This window comes from Puntigrus tetrazona, chromosome 1 (assembly GCF_018831695.1).
Source record: "Puntigrus tetrazona isolate hp1 chromosome 1, ASM1883169v1, whole genome shotgun sequence".
Classification (NCBI taxonomy): Eukaryota; Metazoa; Chordata; class Actinopteri; order Cypriniformes; family Cyprinidae; genus Puntigrus; species Puntigrus tetrazona.
The window spans coordinates 28,232,605-28,248,688 of NC_056699.1; the positions used below are offsets into that span (position 1 = coordinate 28,232,605).

Consider the following 16,084-nt stretch of genomic DNA (forward strand, 5'->3'; position numbering starts at 1 on the left):
CACAAATAAAGTTACCTACCCAGCAGATATATTTGATTTCATTTGTGGAGGGAAAATTCATTGCAACTTGGTCATCCGTGCAAATCTCTGCATGGCCGGATTCAAAGCCTCCATCATTCAGCTCAAAGCCCTTTTCGCTGCAGGAAATAATGGCTGTTTCAAGAAAATAAAGAGCTGTTATGAAATGCGATTTAAGTTTGATAATGTATAAACCATCAGTAAAAGCAGATCTCGAAACAAATGTGTGTTTTTTTGGTAGAAACTGACCCAAAGCTGTTGCCCCGTCCTCCAGCTGGCTGGACCGAGGTGCCACAGTGTCCTCCGCTGGATCCTCCGAAGCTTCGGGAAGGCTGACCTCAGGGTCACTAGCGATAGGCTCCTCTGAAGTCGGGACGTCCACAACCAATTCAGGGACGATCTGGAGCGGGTCAACATCACATTTGCTCACGACACCGCTGAGATCTTGGATCGGAGCCTGGTCTATCCAGCCTTCATTTACCTCAGGGTGACCGGTCAGTGGTTCCTCAGCAGAGGAGAGGACTGCAGGGTCACTGCTGATATGTTCAGAAGTCTGACCTAAAGAGGATAATCACAAACACACAGCAGTATTAAGAAATACTCATATTACTGCAATTAAGTTCAATCTAAATTCTGAAGTGTACTTTTGCCAGCATTCACACCAGACACATTCTTACTTTAACGTTTAATAGTTTGCTTTCTAGTAGTTCAAGTGGAAGCGTCGGTTTAAAAGCATGTCTTGCTGCTTGAGTCGTGTGAATATTAGCTGCTTGGTAAACTTCTAGCTTATCATGTCACTTAATAAATATTTTGTGAATAGATTTTGACGAATTTTACATTTTCTGATTGTGTAACTTTAAGCTGCACTTTCCATTAAGGTTGCAGACCTTATAAAACTTATAAGCCGTTTGTCCAGAAAAAGTGCCGAGGTGTGACAGCTGATTTACCATCAGGACTCCTCGCAGGAGGAACATCACTCTTCTCCACTTGTCCATCTTCACCTGAGTCGATGTCCTCGACTTTTCTCCTTTCTCTCAGAACTAAAGCAATTACTCCAAGCAGAGTAAACAACATTTTATCGTAGACAGCAACACGAGCAAAGTTAGAAACACCAAAACGATCAACTAACTGCAAGTGATTTAGCAAAGAATCGAGCATTCTAACTGCGACGTCACAATCGAATCAACGTTCCACTGCTGCTGGAGAGCCGTTGCAGAGCTGCCACGTGATTGGTCCGTTTCGCGGCGTGGGCGGGGCTTCTGTGCCGCAAAACTCACAGCGCTAGTTTTTTAAAGTGCTTTTTTTTAGGAGGAGCGGAAATAAAACTATTATTTAGGAAATGATCGTAACATGTTGTCCGTTTGCTATTATTTCGCGGGAATTTAATCTGTTTTCAAGTAAAAACGGTCTAATGTCGTCGTGTATTTTGTGCTGTGGATTAATACAAGCGTCTTATTAAACACCAGACACGACCAATCAAGCTCTTTATCGTTTTTGCAGTCTTATAATTATAATTCTGCGTGCTAAAAGCTTCAAGGTGTAGAAAAGTATGAAAGACGCGGTCAGAATACTTCACCAGTAACGTTATGAAGCTACGAGACTTTTTGAACGCGATCATAACATCCGGTTTTATTATCTGAAATATCTTTAATTGAGTTCTGAAGACCAGAGTCGAGCAAAGCTTTCCTGCTTCACAACAACATTTTTATTTTGGGGTAGAGTAACCCTTTAATATTTTATGTATTTTGTTAAGAATATTTAAACACACATACCATCAAAAACATTTCTTTCTAGCTTAATGCATTTTTTTAACACTTGAATGTGGGTAACTTTCATAAATAATAATAAAATATATATATTTTCATCAAAAGGCTGAGTTGTATTTACAATGATAATTAAAACATAAGTTATATGTCGAGTCGATCAACGCCACAAAGACTGACAAACATCCAAATGATATTTTATGTCTATTTCTGAGAAGTAGAGTCCATAATAAATTATATACTTTCCTATAGTTTAAAAGAAATATCCTGTTAACACACTCAAATATACTTCTTTTTGTGAGAGCAGTAAAAAAAATGTGCATAGATTTACAAACTAAACAGATTTTAATGTGAGAGACAACAGATTTTTTATTCTTTCACTGGAGGAAGTGTTATTATAGATTATGGACTCATATTATATCTGAAATCAAGTGAAAACATCCAAATGATGTCTTTGTTTCACTTAATATTATAACTTCTATTTCTGGAGTTAGCACATTAAGCATCATGTAAACATTAGTTTGCTACACAAGCATTCCTTTGCTAGTGTTAAAATGGATTCGTCTTAACTTTTCTATTTTCCAAAACAAATCTCTCAAGGCAACTGAAAAAAAACTACAGACAACGTAACAATAAAAGGCAAAACAAGTCTGTGGTTCACATCACGGGAAACAGATCAAGCTTTAAATAGTAAAAATATCGAAACTCTTTGGTGGTTTTTGAACGCGATGCTACTGGTCTAATCTGATTCAATGATCTATGCTAAGCTATGCTACAAGTGCTATCACCAGACCCAGAGATCTGTTGAATGTTGAAAGTGTAGTGTTCCTTTAACGCTGATTCAGTGGTTCAACTGATTAATTATAATGTTTGCTTCTACACGTTTTAATGTAAAAAAAAAATGTAAAGCACACAACAAATGTATATTTAATATGTATATTTGATTTGATTAAATGCACTGAACCAAGGTTTTTTGCATTTTCTTTTGCACTTTATTTAATACACAAGACATTGCTCTCATATGGCATAAACATTTAAAATGAAACTTAAAGAGAATAATTAACAATTAAATTACACTAAAGTGGTGTCATTTTAACACAGCTGAGTAAATAAAATATACTGCACTCCCATGTCTTCTTAAAAGATGTCTTGAAGAGAGGGGTGCGACCAAAAACAAGCCAAACTCGTAAGCCTTTATAAATGAAGCAAGATATGGGCACTATAAACCAGATCATGCCATCAAACAGGTTACGGATGACTACTTGAGACAGAGTCGCCAAAATCATTAGAGTCCAGCCGAGCATGTAGAGCTTCAGGACACGGCGTCTCTTCAGCAGACTCAGAGCAAACACGCTGAACCCAGAGAGGTACAGGACTAAAGGAATGAAGCCGTGGATTGGCCGAGCAGCAGCGCATGGGCTCCTCCTTCTGCACCAGACTGAAGAAGTTCTCCGAGAGAGTTTCCCCAGAGAGGAGCAGCCCAAGTACATGAGGATGTACCAGCCTAAAGTGCTGAACCATGGCAGGTGGTGCCAGAGGTAACCGATTGTCATCATCTCGGTGAAGCTCTTGATCTGGACGCACAGCACAATCGTCATCAGGGCCATGGGACCCAGATAAATGCTGCAGAAGACGCCGAGGATCATAGCCAGAGAGAGGATCCCCTTCCCACAGCAGATCCTCCATCTCCGGGAAAGGCCTGAGAGGACAGTGTCGAGATCCTCTGGTGGGTCGTCAGGAGGGACGGGGACTTCAGGAACCTCTGAGTTAGTCTCAGTGTCCTCGTCCTCCGAGGGCTGATCCTGCAGCTCCGACGGAAGGGCTTCAGAATAATCCTGCTAGAACATAGACAATCTCATGATGGTTAGAACATTTCACAAATAAAGTTACCTACCCAGCAGATATATTTGATTTCATTTGTGGAGGGAAAATTCATTGCAACTTGGTCATCCGTGCAAATCTCTGCATGGCCGGATTCAAAGCCTCCATCATTCAGCTCAAAGCCCTTTTCGCTGCAGGAAATAATGGCTGTTTCAAGAAAATAAAGAGCTGTTATGAAATGCGATTTAAGTTTGATAATGTATAAACCATCAGTAAAAGCAGATCTCGAAACAAATGTGTGTTTTTTGGTAGAAACTGACCCAAAGCTGTTGCCCCGTCCCTCCAGCTGGCTGGACCGAGGTGCCACAGTGTCCTCCGCTGGATCCTCCGAAGCTTCGGGAAGGCTGACCTCAGGGTCACTAGCGATAGGCTCCTCTGAAGTCGGGACGTCCACAACCAATTCAGGGACGATCTGGAGCGGGTCAACATCACATTTGCTCACGACACCGTTGAGATCTTGGATCGGAGCCTGGTCTATCCAGCCTTCATTTACCTCAGGGTGACCGGTCAGTGGTTCCTCAGCAGAGGAGAGGACTGCAGGGTCACTGCTGATATGTTCAGAAGTCTGACCTAAAGAGGATAATCACAAACACACAGCAGTATTAAGAAATACTCATATTACTGCAATTAAGTTCAATCTAAATTCTGAAGTGTACTTTTGCCAGCATTCACACCAGACACATTCTTACTTTAACGTTTAATAGTTTGCTTTCTAGTAGTTCAAGTGGAAGCGCCGGTTTAAAAGCATGTCTTGCTGCTTGAGTCGTGTGAATATTAGCTGCTTGGTAAACTTCTAGCTTATCATGTCACTTAATAAATATTTTGTGAATAGATTTTGACGAATTTTACATTTTCTGATTGTGTAACTTTAAGCTGCACTTTCCATTAAGGTTGCAGACCTTATAAAACTTATAAGCCGTTTGTCCAGAAAAAGTGCCGAGGTGTGACAGCTGATTTACCATCAGGACTCCTCGCAGGAGGAACATCACTCTTCTCCACTTGTCCATCTTCACCTGAGTCGATGTCCTCGACTTTTCTCCTTTCTCTCAGAACTAAAGCAATTACTCCAAGCAGAGTAAACAACATTTTATCGTAGACAGCAACACGAGCAAAGTTAGAAACACCAAAACGATCAACTAACTGCAAGTGATTTAGCAAAGAATCGAGCATTCTAACTGCGACGTCACAATCGAATCAACGTTCCACTGCTGCTGGAGAGCCGTTGCAGAGCTGCCACGTGATTGGTCCGTTTCGCGGCGTGGGCGGGGCTTCTGTGCCGCAAAACTCACAGCGCTAGTTTTTTAAAGTGCTTTTTTTTAGGAGGAGCGGAAATAAAACTATTATTTAGGAAATGATCGTAACATGTTGTCCGTTTGCTATTATTTCGCGGGAATTTAATCTGTTTTCAAGTAAAAACGGTCTAATGTCGTCGTGTATTTTGTGCTGTGGATTAATACAAGCGTCTTATTAAACACCAGACACGACCAATCAAGCTCTTTATCGTTTTTGCAGTCTTATAATTATAATTCTGCGTGCTAAAAGCTTCAAGGTGTAGAAAAGTATGAAAGACGCGGTCAGAATACTTCACCAGTAACGTTATGAAGCTACGAGACTTTTTGAACGCGATCATAACATCCGGTTTTATTATCTGAAATATCTTTAATTGAGTTCTGAAGACCAGAGTCGAGCAAAGCTTTCCTGCTTCACAACAACATTTTTATTTTGGGGTAGAGTAACCCTTTAATATTTTATGTATTTTGTTAAGAATATTTAAACACACATACCATCAAAAACATTTCTTTCTAGCTTAATGCATTTCTTTAACACTTGAATGTGGGTAACTTTCATAAATAATAATAAAAATATATATATTTTCATCAAAAGGCTGAGTTGTATTTACAATGATAATTAAAACATAAGTTATATGTCGAGTCGATCAACGCCACAAAGACTGACAAACATCCAAATGATATTTTATGTCTATTTCTGAGAAGTAGAGTCCATAATAAATTATATACTTTCCTATAGTTTAAAAGAAATGTCCTGTTAACACACTCAAATATACTTCTTTTTGTGAGAGCAGTAAAAAAATCTGCCTATAGATTTACAAACCAAACAGATTTTAACGTGAGAGATTTTTTATTCTTTCACTGGAGGAAGTGTTATTATAGATTATGGACTCATATTATATCTGAAATCAAGTGAAAACATCCAAATGATGTCTTTGCTTTTTACAGAAAAACTGCTTTTGTATCTCAAGATGTGAACTGATGGACTGGAGAGTGATGTGGATTACTGTGATGTTTTTATCAGCTGTTTGGACTCTCACTTTGGCGGCACCCATTCACTGAATCATTACATCAGACACCTTTTTAAATCACACTAGACCTATGACATCGATCTTTAAGAAACATTCTTTATTCTTTGGTATAAAAGGCACATTCAGGATGAAAGAAACAGAAAGGATATATATATATATATATATATATATATATATATATATATATATATATATATATATATATATATATATATTCAAAGTTCACTCATCTCATTTCACTTAATATTATAACTTCTATTTCTGGAGTTAGCAGATTAAGCATCATGTAAACATTAGTTTGCTACACAAGCATTCCTTTGCTAGTGTTAAAATGGATTCGTCTTAACTTTTCTATTTTCCAAAACAAATCTCTCAAGGCAACTGAAAAAAAACTACAGAGAACGTAACAATAAAAGGCAAAACAAGTCTGTGGTTCACATCACGGGAAACAGATCCGTCGGTTCTGTGTTTAGACTGACGTTGAAGAACAAGCTCAACAAGCAATAAATTAGTCGTCTGCAAGCACTCTCAGATCAAGACTTGCCGATCTGATTCTGACCTCAATCTGGGAAAGTCAAAAAGAAGTTTAAAGTGAAATAATAAAGGAATGAAATGTTACAAATGGCATGGATTGAAGTAAAGCGCGAAGGATCGGCCAGGACTCCTGACAAGCGTTAAACTAGACCCATCAGATCAGGTTAAAACGACTGAAAACAAACCATCTCTATGGAGGTTGTTAACGTCGAAGCGTCTCGATTGTCCTTGAGAAACTCATTCTAACAAACAAAACAACTAGCGTCTAGATAGCAAGAGAGCAGGTGAAAAGCACTGAATCGATGCTAAAAACACTTTGAACTAAAACCCAACGTTAAAATACTATGCTAGTTTGTAGTTTCCCAACGCAAACACTGATCACAATAATGGTGGTGTGTTTCAACATTGTTTTAACGTTAATTGTGGGTGGAAAAGTGATGTTGATTCAGTTAGCATTGAACTCTTTTTAAAGGAACACTCCACATTTTTGGAAATAGGCTCATTCTCTAAACCAGAGTTATTAAGTTTTACTGTTTCTGAATCCATTCAGCCGATCTCCAGGTCTGGTGATAGCACTTTTAGCATAGCTTAGCATAGATCATTAGATCTAATTAGACCAGTAGCATCGCGTTCAAAAACCACCAAAGAGTTTTTCTATTTTTCCTTCCGCCGATCTTAGTACACGTTGTAACTATAGAAGAGTCATTTTTTTAAAATAGTACAAATATCAAAACTCTTTGGTGGTTTTTGAACGCGATGCTACTGGTCTAATCTGATTCAATGATCTATGCTAAGCTATGCTACAAGTGCTATCAGCAGACCCAGAGATCTGTTGAATAGATTCAAAACCAGTAAAACTCAGCTTATTAACTCAGGGTTGGAGAATGAGCCTTTAACGCTGATTCGTTGGTTGCTTGCGCTCGGGGTTCCTGCACCCAGTCCAGCGTCTCTCTCTCTCTAGAGAGTGTCCAGAAGCGTCTCAGAGCTCGTCTCGGGCGGCGCTGTCCAGAGGAGACTGAAGCACGTCTGAGTTCTGCGCCTCGCTGCTCAGCTCCTCTTGTTCCCGGCTCTTGCGCGATCGCGCTCGGTCCCAGTCGGTGAGGACCGTCTCGTTGTCCCAGACGGTGGAGGTCTCGGTGTCGCTGATGTAGCCCGCGTCGCCCGTGTAGTGCGTGGGGTAAACCAGCAGCGGCTCGGCCGAGAACGCCCTCAGATCCCGCCGCTTGAAGTGAGACATGTAGTCCTCGCTGCACAGAGACGGAAAGAGACTCAGTTACAGTGTTTCTATACCAGATGAGCCTTAATACAGAACAACAGAACAAACAGACGCGGTTGTCTCTCACATGGGGTGTTTGTTGTACATGACGGGCAGAAACTCGTCCACCGGCAGCATGTTCCTGAGCGGTTCGGCCCGCAGCAGCTTCCGGGCGCCCTGCAGGGAGATGGCGTATCCCAGTGTCCAGTACGAGTAGTCGGCCTCCACCAGGTTGTGTATCCTGGGCACCGCTTTCTCCGGCCGGTCCACCTGCATCCGCTGCGCGCCCGATGTATCTGAGAGACAGAGACAGGGTCAGGCGTCCGGCGGGGGGCGGCGTGCGCAGACCGACCGCCTCGAGCACTCACATCAGGTCCCAGTCCAGCCGCTGAGACTCGATCTCCTGCATCAGGTTCTGCAGACGCCGCTTGAAGAACACCTCGAAGCGCAGGTCGTCCTCGATCACCAGAGACGCCTGGAGCCCCCGATCCACGATCTGACACACAACACACACACACCAGAAACATACTACACCCTGTATAATATGTCATATTAACCCAACGTACTGCACTAAATAATTACATGTTTTTAGAAAAAATTCTCGTTTACTCCATATATAACAAAACTACATTAATTGATAGCATGTTATTTTTATAAACTCCATCTTTCCATCATTTAACATATTGCACAATTAATTTATTATCATTTTATACATGTTTGATTTAAAAAAATTACAATATATCTATATATCAATATATCAATATATTACAATATATACTCTCGCTGTCTCTGACCTCTGTCCAGATGTTGAAGTGCGACAGAAAGCAGCCCAGCTCTCCTTTAGTGAGCGGCCGGCCGTGATACGGGTCGCTGTACCCGGGCATCATCTGGATCCCCAGCGCCTCGATCTGACTGACGTTCAGCGCCCTGCGCGCACACACACACACACACACACACACACACACACACACACACACACACACACACGCACTCGTGTCAGACGGTCTGTGTGTGAACGGAACAGCTGAGAGGCGGCGTTCGTGTGTGTTTGAGACATACTTGCCATCTACGGCTGCGATGATCTTGCAGGCGATCTCTTGTTCGTACAGAGTCCTCAGCATGCGCTCTCTGCGATCCGAACGCCTCAGCAGGTTTATCATAAACACCTGCACAAACACCAACATCACCAAGACTTCATGAAACAGTATCAAAGCAAATAATATATGAGATGAAGAAACCTGTGCATTTAAAAGCAAATAATAAACAGAATAAATAATAATACAAAATGTCATGTATTATATTATTATGCTGTGTTACTTCATTTTGTCATAGCATTAATATGAGAAAATAACGCTACACAAGTATAATTATTATAAAGCCACTGTAAAATAAAATGAATTTAAAATAATAAAAAAAATGCAAATTTTTATATTATACTTACACTATACTGTTTCATAATACAACGTAATATAAAAAATAGAAATAATATTTAGAAAAATGCAACATTAAATTTATAATTATTACAAAGCCATTGTAAAACAAAATTAAAACAAAATAATAAAAATAAATATTTAAATATAAAATGCTATTTTATATTATACTTATACTATATTGTTAATAATCCGCATTATATAAAAAATAGAAATATTTAGAAAAATGCAAAAAAATTATAATTATTACAAAGTAAAATGAAGTTAAAAGAAAATAATAAAAAAATATTTAAATATAAAATGCTATTTTACATTATACATTATTTACATTATATATTTATTTTTAATTATATTATATATATAAAATATATACAAAATAAAATACAACAAAATGTAATTTTTGCAAAGCTAGCGTAATATAAATATAAATGTGTGGTAGAAACCTGACCTCATCGGGCCGATTTTATCCGGTGTTTCGGAGGAAGAGAGAGATACACGGACGGCTCTAAAGGAGGATTGCGCACTGCAGAGAAAACACACACAGAATGAACAGGAGCTCTCCACGGCGGGAAGCGTGTGCCTGGTCACGTGACTCACCCGAGACCTCCAGCAGCGAGTGCAGGAAGCTGTCGGCCTCGTCCCTGCAGGGTGTTGTGGGAGCGCAGGGGCACGGGAAGTAGCCGACGCCTCTGTGTTGCAGATGTACATCTGAACGTCGGCCATGCGCGCGCCGAGAAGGCGAAGATGATGATGTCGCCGAAGGCCCAGCTGTAGTCGGGATGAGGCGGAAGAAGGCCAGCTCTCGGGACGCCTCCTTCCTCAGGTCCAGCAGCAGGGTGGAGTGCACCATGGGTACGGCGAAGCAGCCCCGGCGCTCCTGCCTGCGCATCGGCATGTAGGCCGGAGTACGCTTGTAATAACCCTGCGCGACAAGAACACGCCTCGTTAACACTACCAGAGCCTCAGCGTGTCCCATCGAGACCACCGAGGGTTTAGGAAGGTGACTTAAAGCGGCTTCCCAACCCGTAGATGTATATATGCATAGATCCTCGCTAGCGACTGTTTTTTCTGGGATTATCCAGTAACACGCTCTAGACGCCTATCTGTGTTCTGTAGCGTATGATCGAAAAGTATGATTCGTGAAAATCTAGACCCCGGACTACTTGAGAGGTGATTCGGCATTAAAAAAAGTCCAAAAGAGGCTTAAAGGATCCTTCACGCAGAAAACGGTAACCTTAACCATAGCATCAGCTTCTACACAGTAAATTACAGTAAACACGCCACTGTCTGTTGGTGTGACATCTGCCTTAAAACAAGATGATACCGCTTATTATTATTTTTGACAAAAGGGATAAAGCTAAATTAGTTATACTTAAAAATTGAAAATGAAAAAATGCAGTTTTAATGTTGCCAAATGTCAAGAGTTCAATTTTAATCAAAAAGAAATCTTCAGTCTAAACCCTTCCAACACACCTGAGAGGTCATGCTCGCACCAGAAGTTGGAGGTAGGCCGCTCTGGACTCCAGCATCGGAGCCACGATCGTCTTATTCTCCGCATCAGCTTCCACAAAACATCCCGGTTGGTCAGCAGGTTATCACAGTCCACCATCTGAAAACAGAGGCACGCTTACAAAAAAAGTATTACAGCTTAAATATAGAGAGAGCTTTAAACGTGCTTCAGAACGCACTTCGCGGTCATTAAAATAGAGTTAAACAGCAAGCTAAACTATGTTTTAATGTCGGTACTTTCTGCTGAACTCGTTTAATGTATTCGTAATTACACGCCTGTGTTTTTCAATCGAGTCCATTTAAGTTTAGAGATTTGGCTCCCGAATCAGAAGCGCTTTTTTTAAGGTTTGCCATTTTTGGACACGGTTTGGGTTTGATCGGAGCGGATCACAGAGCGGCTGCTAGCGCCACACGAGGTCGGCTCAAGGAGAGCACACAGGAAGTAGTCGGCCCACATCTCGCGCACACGTGTCGAGGGCTCCTGCCACAGCTTCATCACGTGCTCGTGAGCGCAGGTTCGCACAGTGCTTCGGGCCGCTCTCACACACACTCGTAGGGCTTTCTGACAAACACACACACGGTTAAAGTGAGAGTAAGAGGGTACTTACTGTTAGAAGAATAAAGTCAGAATGAAGCGTTACCAGTGTTTTTAGAATAAAAGTTAAGATGTTTTTATTGTTTTAAGTAGAAACAGCAGACACCCACAGACATGTGTTCAAGTTCAGGTCACGCACTCACACACACACACACACTCACACACACTCACACTCTCTCTCTCACACACACACACACACTCTCTCTCACACACACACACACACACACACACACACACACACACACTCACACACACACACACACTCTCACACACACACACACACACACACACACACACACACACACACACACACACACACAGTCACACTCTCACACACACACACACTCACTGAGGTCTCACACTCCTCACTCCACTCCACGTAATGGTAGAAGTTCTGGACGTTGACGAGCCATTCTCGCAGGATGGCGGTGGTGTTGTCTGAATTATGATCCGTGGCCACCCTGAGGACAGAGAGATCATCTGAAAACCCTTCAGACGCTCAAAGACCGCCGCTTCTCCAAACAACAACGACCAAACAGAAAGAACACGGCTATAATTACAGCTTTTTAATCTTCTTTTTCCCTGAAAGCCGAGTTCTCTCTGATGCGCGGCGCTGTAAAGTCACCCCATGTTTAACTGCGCTACACGACCTTTGGAAAAGCAAGCTTGTGTTTAGTGTTTGGCTGCAGAAGAAGAAGCAGAGGCCTTCAGAGACAGACGGCTGCAGAGAAAGAGACCGGCAGGAAAGGGACCGCTAGACACTACTGCATCGCTTTATGCCATAAAAAACAACTAACTTTTAATTCATTTTATGCAAAATAATGTTATGTTTGAAATCTTTTTGTCACCTGTGCTGGGATTAATTATTGATTTCACAACTAAATTAAAAAGGAATAAGCCTCAGGCTGAAGGAACCTCTGAATAACTTTTCCAAACACTTGTTAGTTAATAAATAGAAAAACAAAGCAACTTGCATTACTTCCTTGAAAAACTAACACACACACACACACAGACACACACACACACAGAGACACACACAGAGACACACACAGAGAGTGTTTGGCAGAGACACAAGCAGACACTCTTCACACACACACACACACAGAGACACACACACACACACACTCACAGAGACACACACTGCACACACACACACATACTCACACACACAGACACACACACACACACATACAGAGACACACACACACACACACACACACACACACACACACACACACACACACACACACACACACACACACACACACATACTCACACAGAGACACACACACACACACACACACACACACACAGACACACACACAGTCACACACACACACACACAGCAACTTGCAGACACACACACACACATACACACACACACAGACACACACACACACACAGACACACACACACACACTCACACAGAGACACACACACACACACACACTCACACACACACACACACACACACACACACACTCACACACACACTACACACACACACACACACACACACACACACACACACACACACAGACACACACACACACTTCTGAATGTTCCTCAGGCAAATTCCATTCCTCTTTCTTTCCAGTCTTGATCTGATCAGACGCACCTGTCCATCTTCTTCAGGACTGTGTCTGATCGTCTACAGATCTGTTTTTATACTACTAAAATAAATCATAGGTGAGAAATCTGAAGAAACAATGTTGTTTTTGTTAATAATACAAGCAGAGCAACCGTGTTTCCTTTGAGTTTCCAACTAACGTCTAATTACAAATAAACTATCATTATATTATATATAAACAATAGTACATGCATACTTTGATGATAAAAAATACTTTTTTCGGTAAGGATGCATTAAATTGATCAAAAGTGAAAGTACAGACATATTAATAACAAGAAAATATTCCTGCTGTTCGTTAGAACTTTATATTCATCAAAGACTCTTCTGTGATTCTTCTAGTTATCATCAGGTGTCTTCAATAACGGACCATCATCACTCAGTGAGTCTCTTAATTACCTCATTAACTTTAACACCTCTTCAGTGTCACAGTGTTCATTTAACACACATCCCAGCAGCACGACCAGAATATCTCACAGGATCAGTTTAAAGAAAAACAAGCAGCGCGAGAAGCCGGAAAAAAAACACGGTAGCGTTTATATTATAACTACACATTATCTCATATCGCGCATAATTACGGTGATAAAACGGCAATTAAACATCTGTGGGTGTAAAAGTACATCTATAATGTGGCTGCCTGACTCATCAAAAGAAAGCACTCGTTCGGTAATTAAAGCCGTTAAGACGCGGGAGAAAAAGGCGGCAAACCGCAACGTCAAACCGCGCAGCGCTCGAATCAAGAGAACCAATCAGAAGGCGGCACCCGTCATAACCGTAGAAAGCAGGCTAGTCGTTAGCGGTCAGCTAGCTCTCGACCGGTTTAAGAGAGTCTGGGTTATTCCTGTAATAAACGCTTGGGATTATATGGATCACGGCGCGCGTGTCGGCGCTGAGACGTTCATCAAAGGCTTTTCTTAAACAGGGCTCGGTTTTCTCGGGAGCCGAACCCGCCCGGGAGCGCGTGCGGTTCGGTTCTGGTCTGTTTGTGGCGGCGCTGAGCTGCTAACTAGCCGCGGAGGCGAGGCCTCGGTCCTGAACACCACCGCGACTCTGACCCAGTCAAACCGAGACATAAAAACCTCCGTGACTGTTTTAAACTCACTAAACGTTCACTGTAGAGTTCAAACGCAATTTCATTCATTCATCTCCTGTCACTAGCATCCAACTCCGATATTAGCATGTAATTGTTATAAGCATTTAAAACCAGGTGGATTCTGATTGGCTCTTGGTGTTTTTAGTGTTCATCAGAATCGAGTTTCCTTATTAGATTATATTAAAATAATATATTAAAATGTCTGCACTAAGCTGCATCCCATATGCAATTTTTTTCTTTTTAAGTTTAAAGTTTTAGTTCATTTCAGTTTGCTGAGAGTCACAGAATGAGAGTTGCTTATGACACTAGATATAATTACATCTTAATTCAATTATTTTACTATCACTCCCTCTAAAAATGTATTATTTAAATGTAATTATTTATTAGTACTAATGCAATACAATACAAAGGGCAAACGTGAAACTGCCGCCTAAATTCGTTATAAATAATATAAAGCATTATTAAAAATATAAAATGGCATGATTCTCAAAGCAAGAAGAACATTGAAAGCCTGACTTTGATGTTAAATGCACTGTTAATAGTTACTTAAAGCAATGATGTCATTAAAAAATAAGAGTAGCAGGCCTAGTAATTAATTAGGAGTAGTAAGTGAAGTAATTAAAGTAATGCATTAAGACACTAAATAAAAGACTGCAAAGCAAGTAGATGGTGAGGATTTTCTTTTTTGGGTGAAATACGTTTTTTCTTGATTTTCATGTTTTTTTTTTACTGTCAATATTTTTGGTGGCAACTTTCTATTCGTAAGTATTTGCCGAAGGGACGTTGCAGCAATTATTTACAGTTAGTTAATTGCATTACAGTTTTTTTTCACGGACGTAAAGAAAAGAAGCGGCCGAAGGTGTTGCTGGTTTACAGGCGCGTGTTTCCCGGCTCGTGAAGCGTTTAATCCGTCCGTCGCCGCGGGGAGGTCTTCATCTCTCTGACTCTCATTCAGGCGGAAAAACTCATTCATGACTTGTTTTGCTTTCTCGCAAATTCCAGCGCGGCGCGCGTTCACGGGCGCGCTCCGGAGACACGTCGGCTGATCGTCGGGGAGGAGAGGGGCACGAAGGGGTGTGTGTGTGTGTGTGTGTGTGTGTGTGTGTGTCCTGGACACGTCTCAGCTCGCCCGTTCCCCCTCTACTCCCGCAGGCCGAGTCTAAACTATCCCGCATCGCGTCTCCAAACAGAGATCGATCACGAAACGCGTCTCCAGAGGCAGCTGGAGATGCTTTAATTCACTCCGTACACATAAATGCAAAGCGTTTGCTTTGGCTCGCTTGCAGGAGGTCTGCCGTTACAGCTGACGCGCGACGCGTCCGTGGGGCGCGCGCGCGCGCGCAGCGGTGCTGATGAAAAGCCAACGCGGCGCGCCGGGACTCACCATACAGCCACGCGGTCCTTGGGGTAGTCGAGGCGGTCGATGGCTCCGAGGACGTGCGGGAGAGAGTGCGCCGAGTTGCGGCAGACCAGCGCGAGCAGCACCAGCAGCACCCGCGGCGCGAGCAGCGCGGACTCTGGCTCCAGCGCTCCTCCGGGAAGTAACCGCGGGCCGGTCCGGTCCAGAGCAGCAGCACGAAGAGGCTCAGCAGACGCATGGCTGGAGAAACGAGAAACCTCCGGCGGGGCGAAAGAAGCAGAAGCGGAAGAAGGGAAGCGGAGCGGCGAGACGCGAGACTCACGCGAGCAGTGACCATCAGCGATTTATTGCCAACCGACGGAAATGCGGGGAGCTCTAGGTGGTCCCGGGAGGAGATTTAAAGGGTAGGGCTGCTTACTAAAAAGAGAAAGGTTGCGGTAGGATGAAAAAAAGTCAGAAAAATAAACCGCTCTCAATCATCTCGTAAACGACAGGGAGATTGCACGGTAATTAAACCGTACAGAGCGCAATTAAAGTCTACAAACTTCCTTTAATTTGGCGGCCACCCCTTTAGAAAAGCCAGCTGCGCTCGGCCGGAATCTGCTGGAACGTCTGTGGGCGTGGTCAACGGAGCTTTACATACGGGACAGTACGAGCGCTCTGTAATATTCGGTCTCAGAATAGAACGCGAGGCAGGAT

At 42.3% G+C, this 16,084-nt stretch overlaps 1 pseudogene; it reads right to left on the reverse strand.

Moving 5' to 3' along the window:
- Positions 1–7,104: 7,104 nt before the first annotated feature.
- Positions 7,105–15,950, reverse strand: LOC122325329 (annotated as a pseudogene).
- Positions 15,951–16,084: the final 134 nt, after the last annotated feature.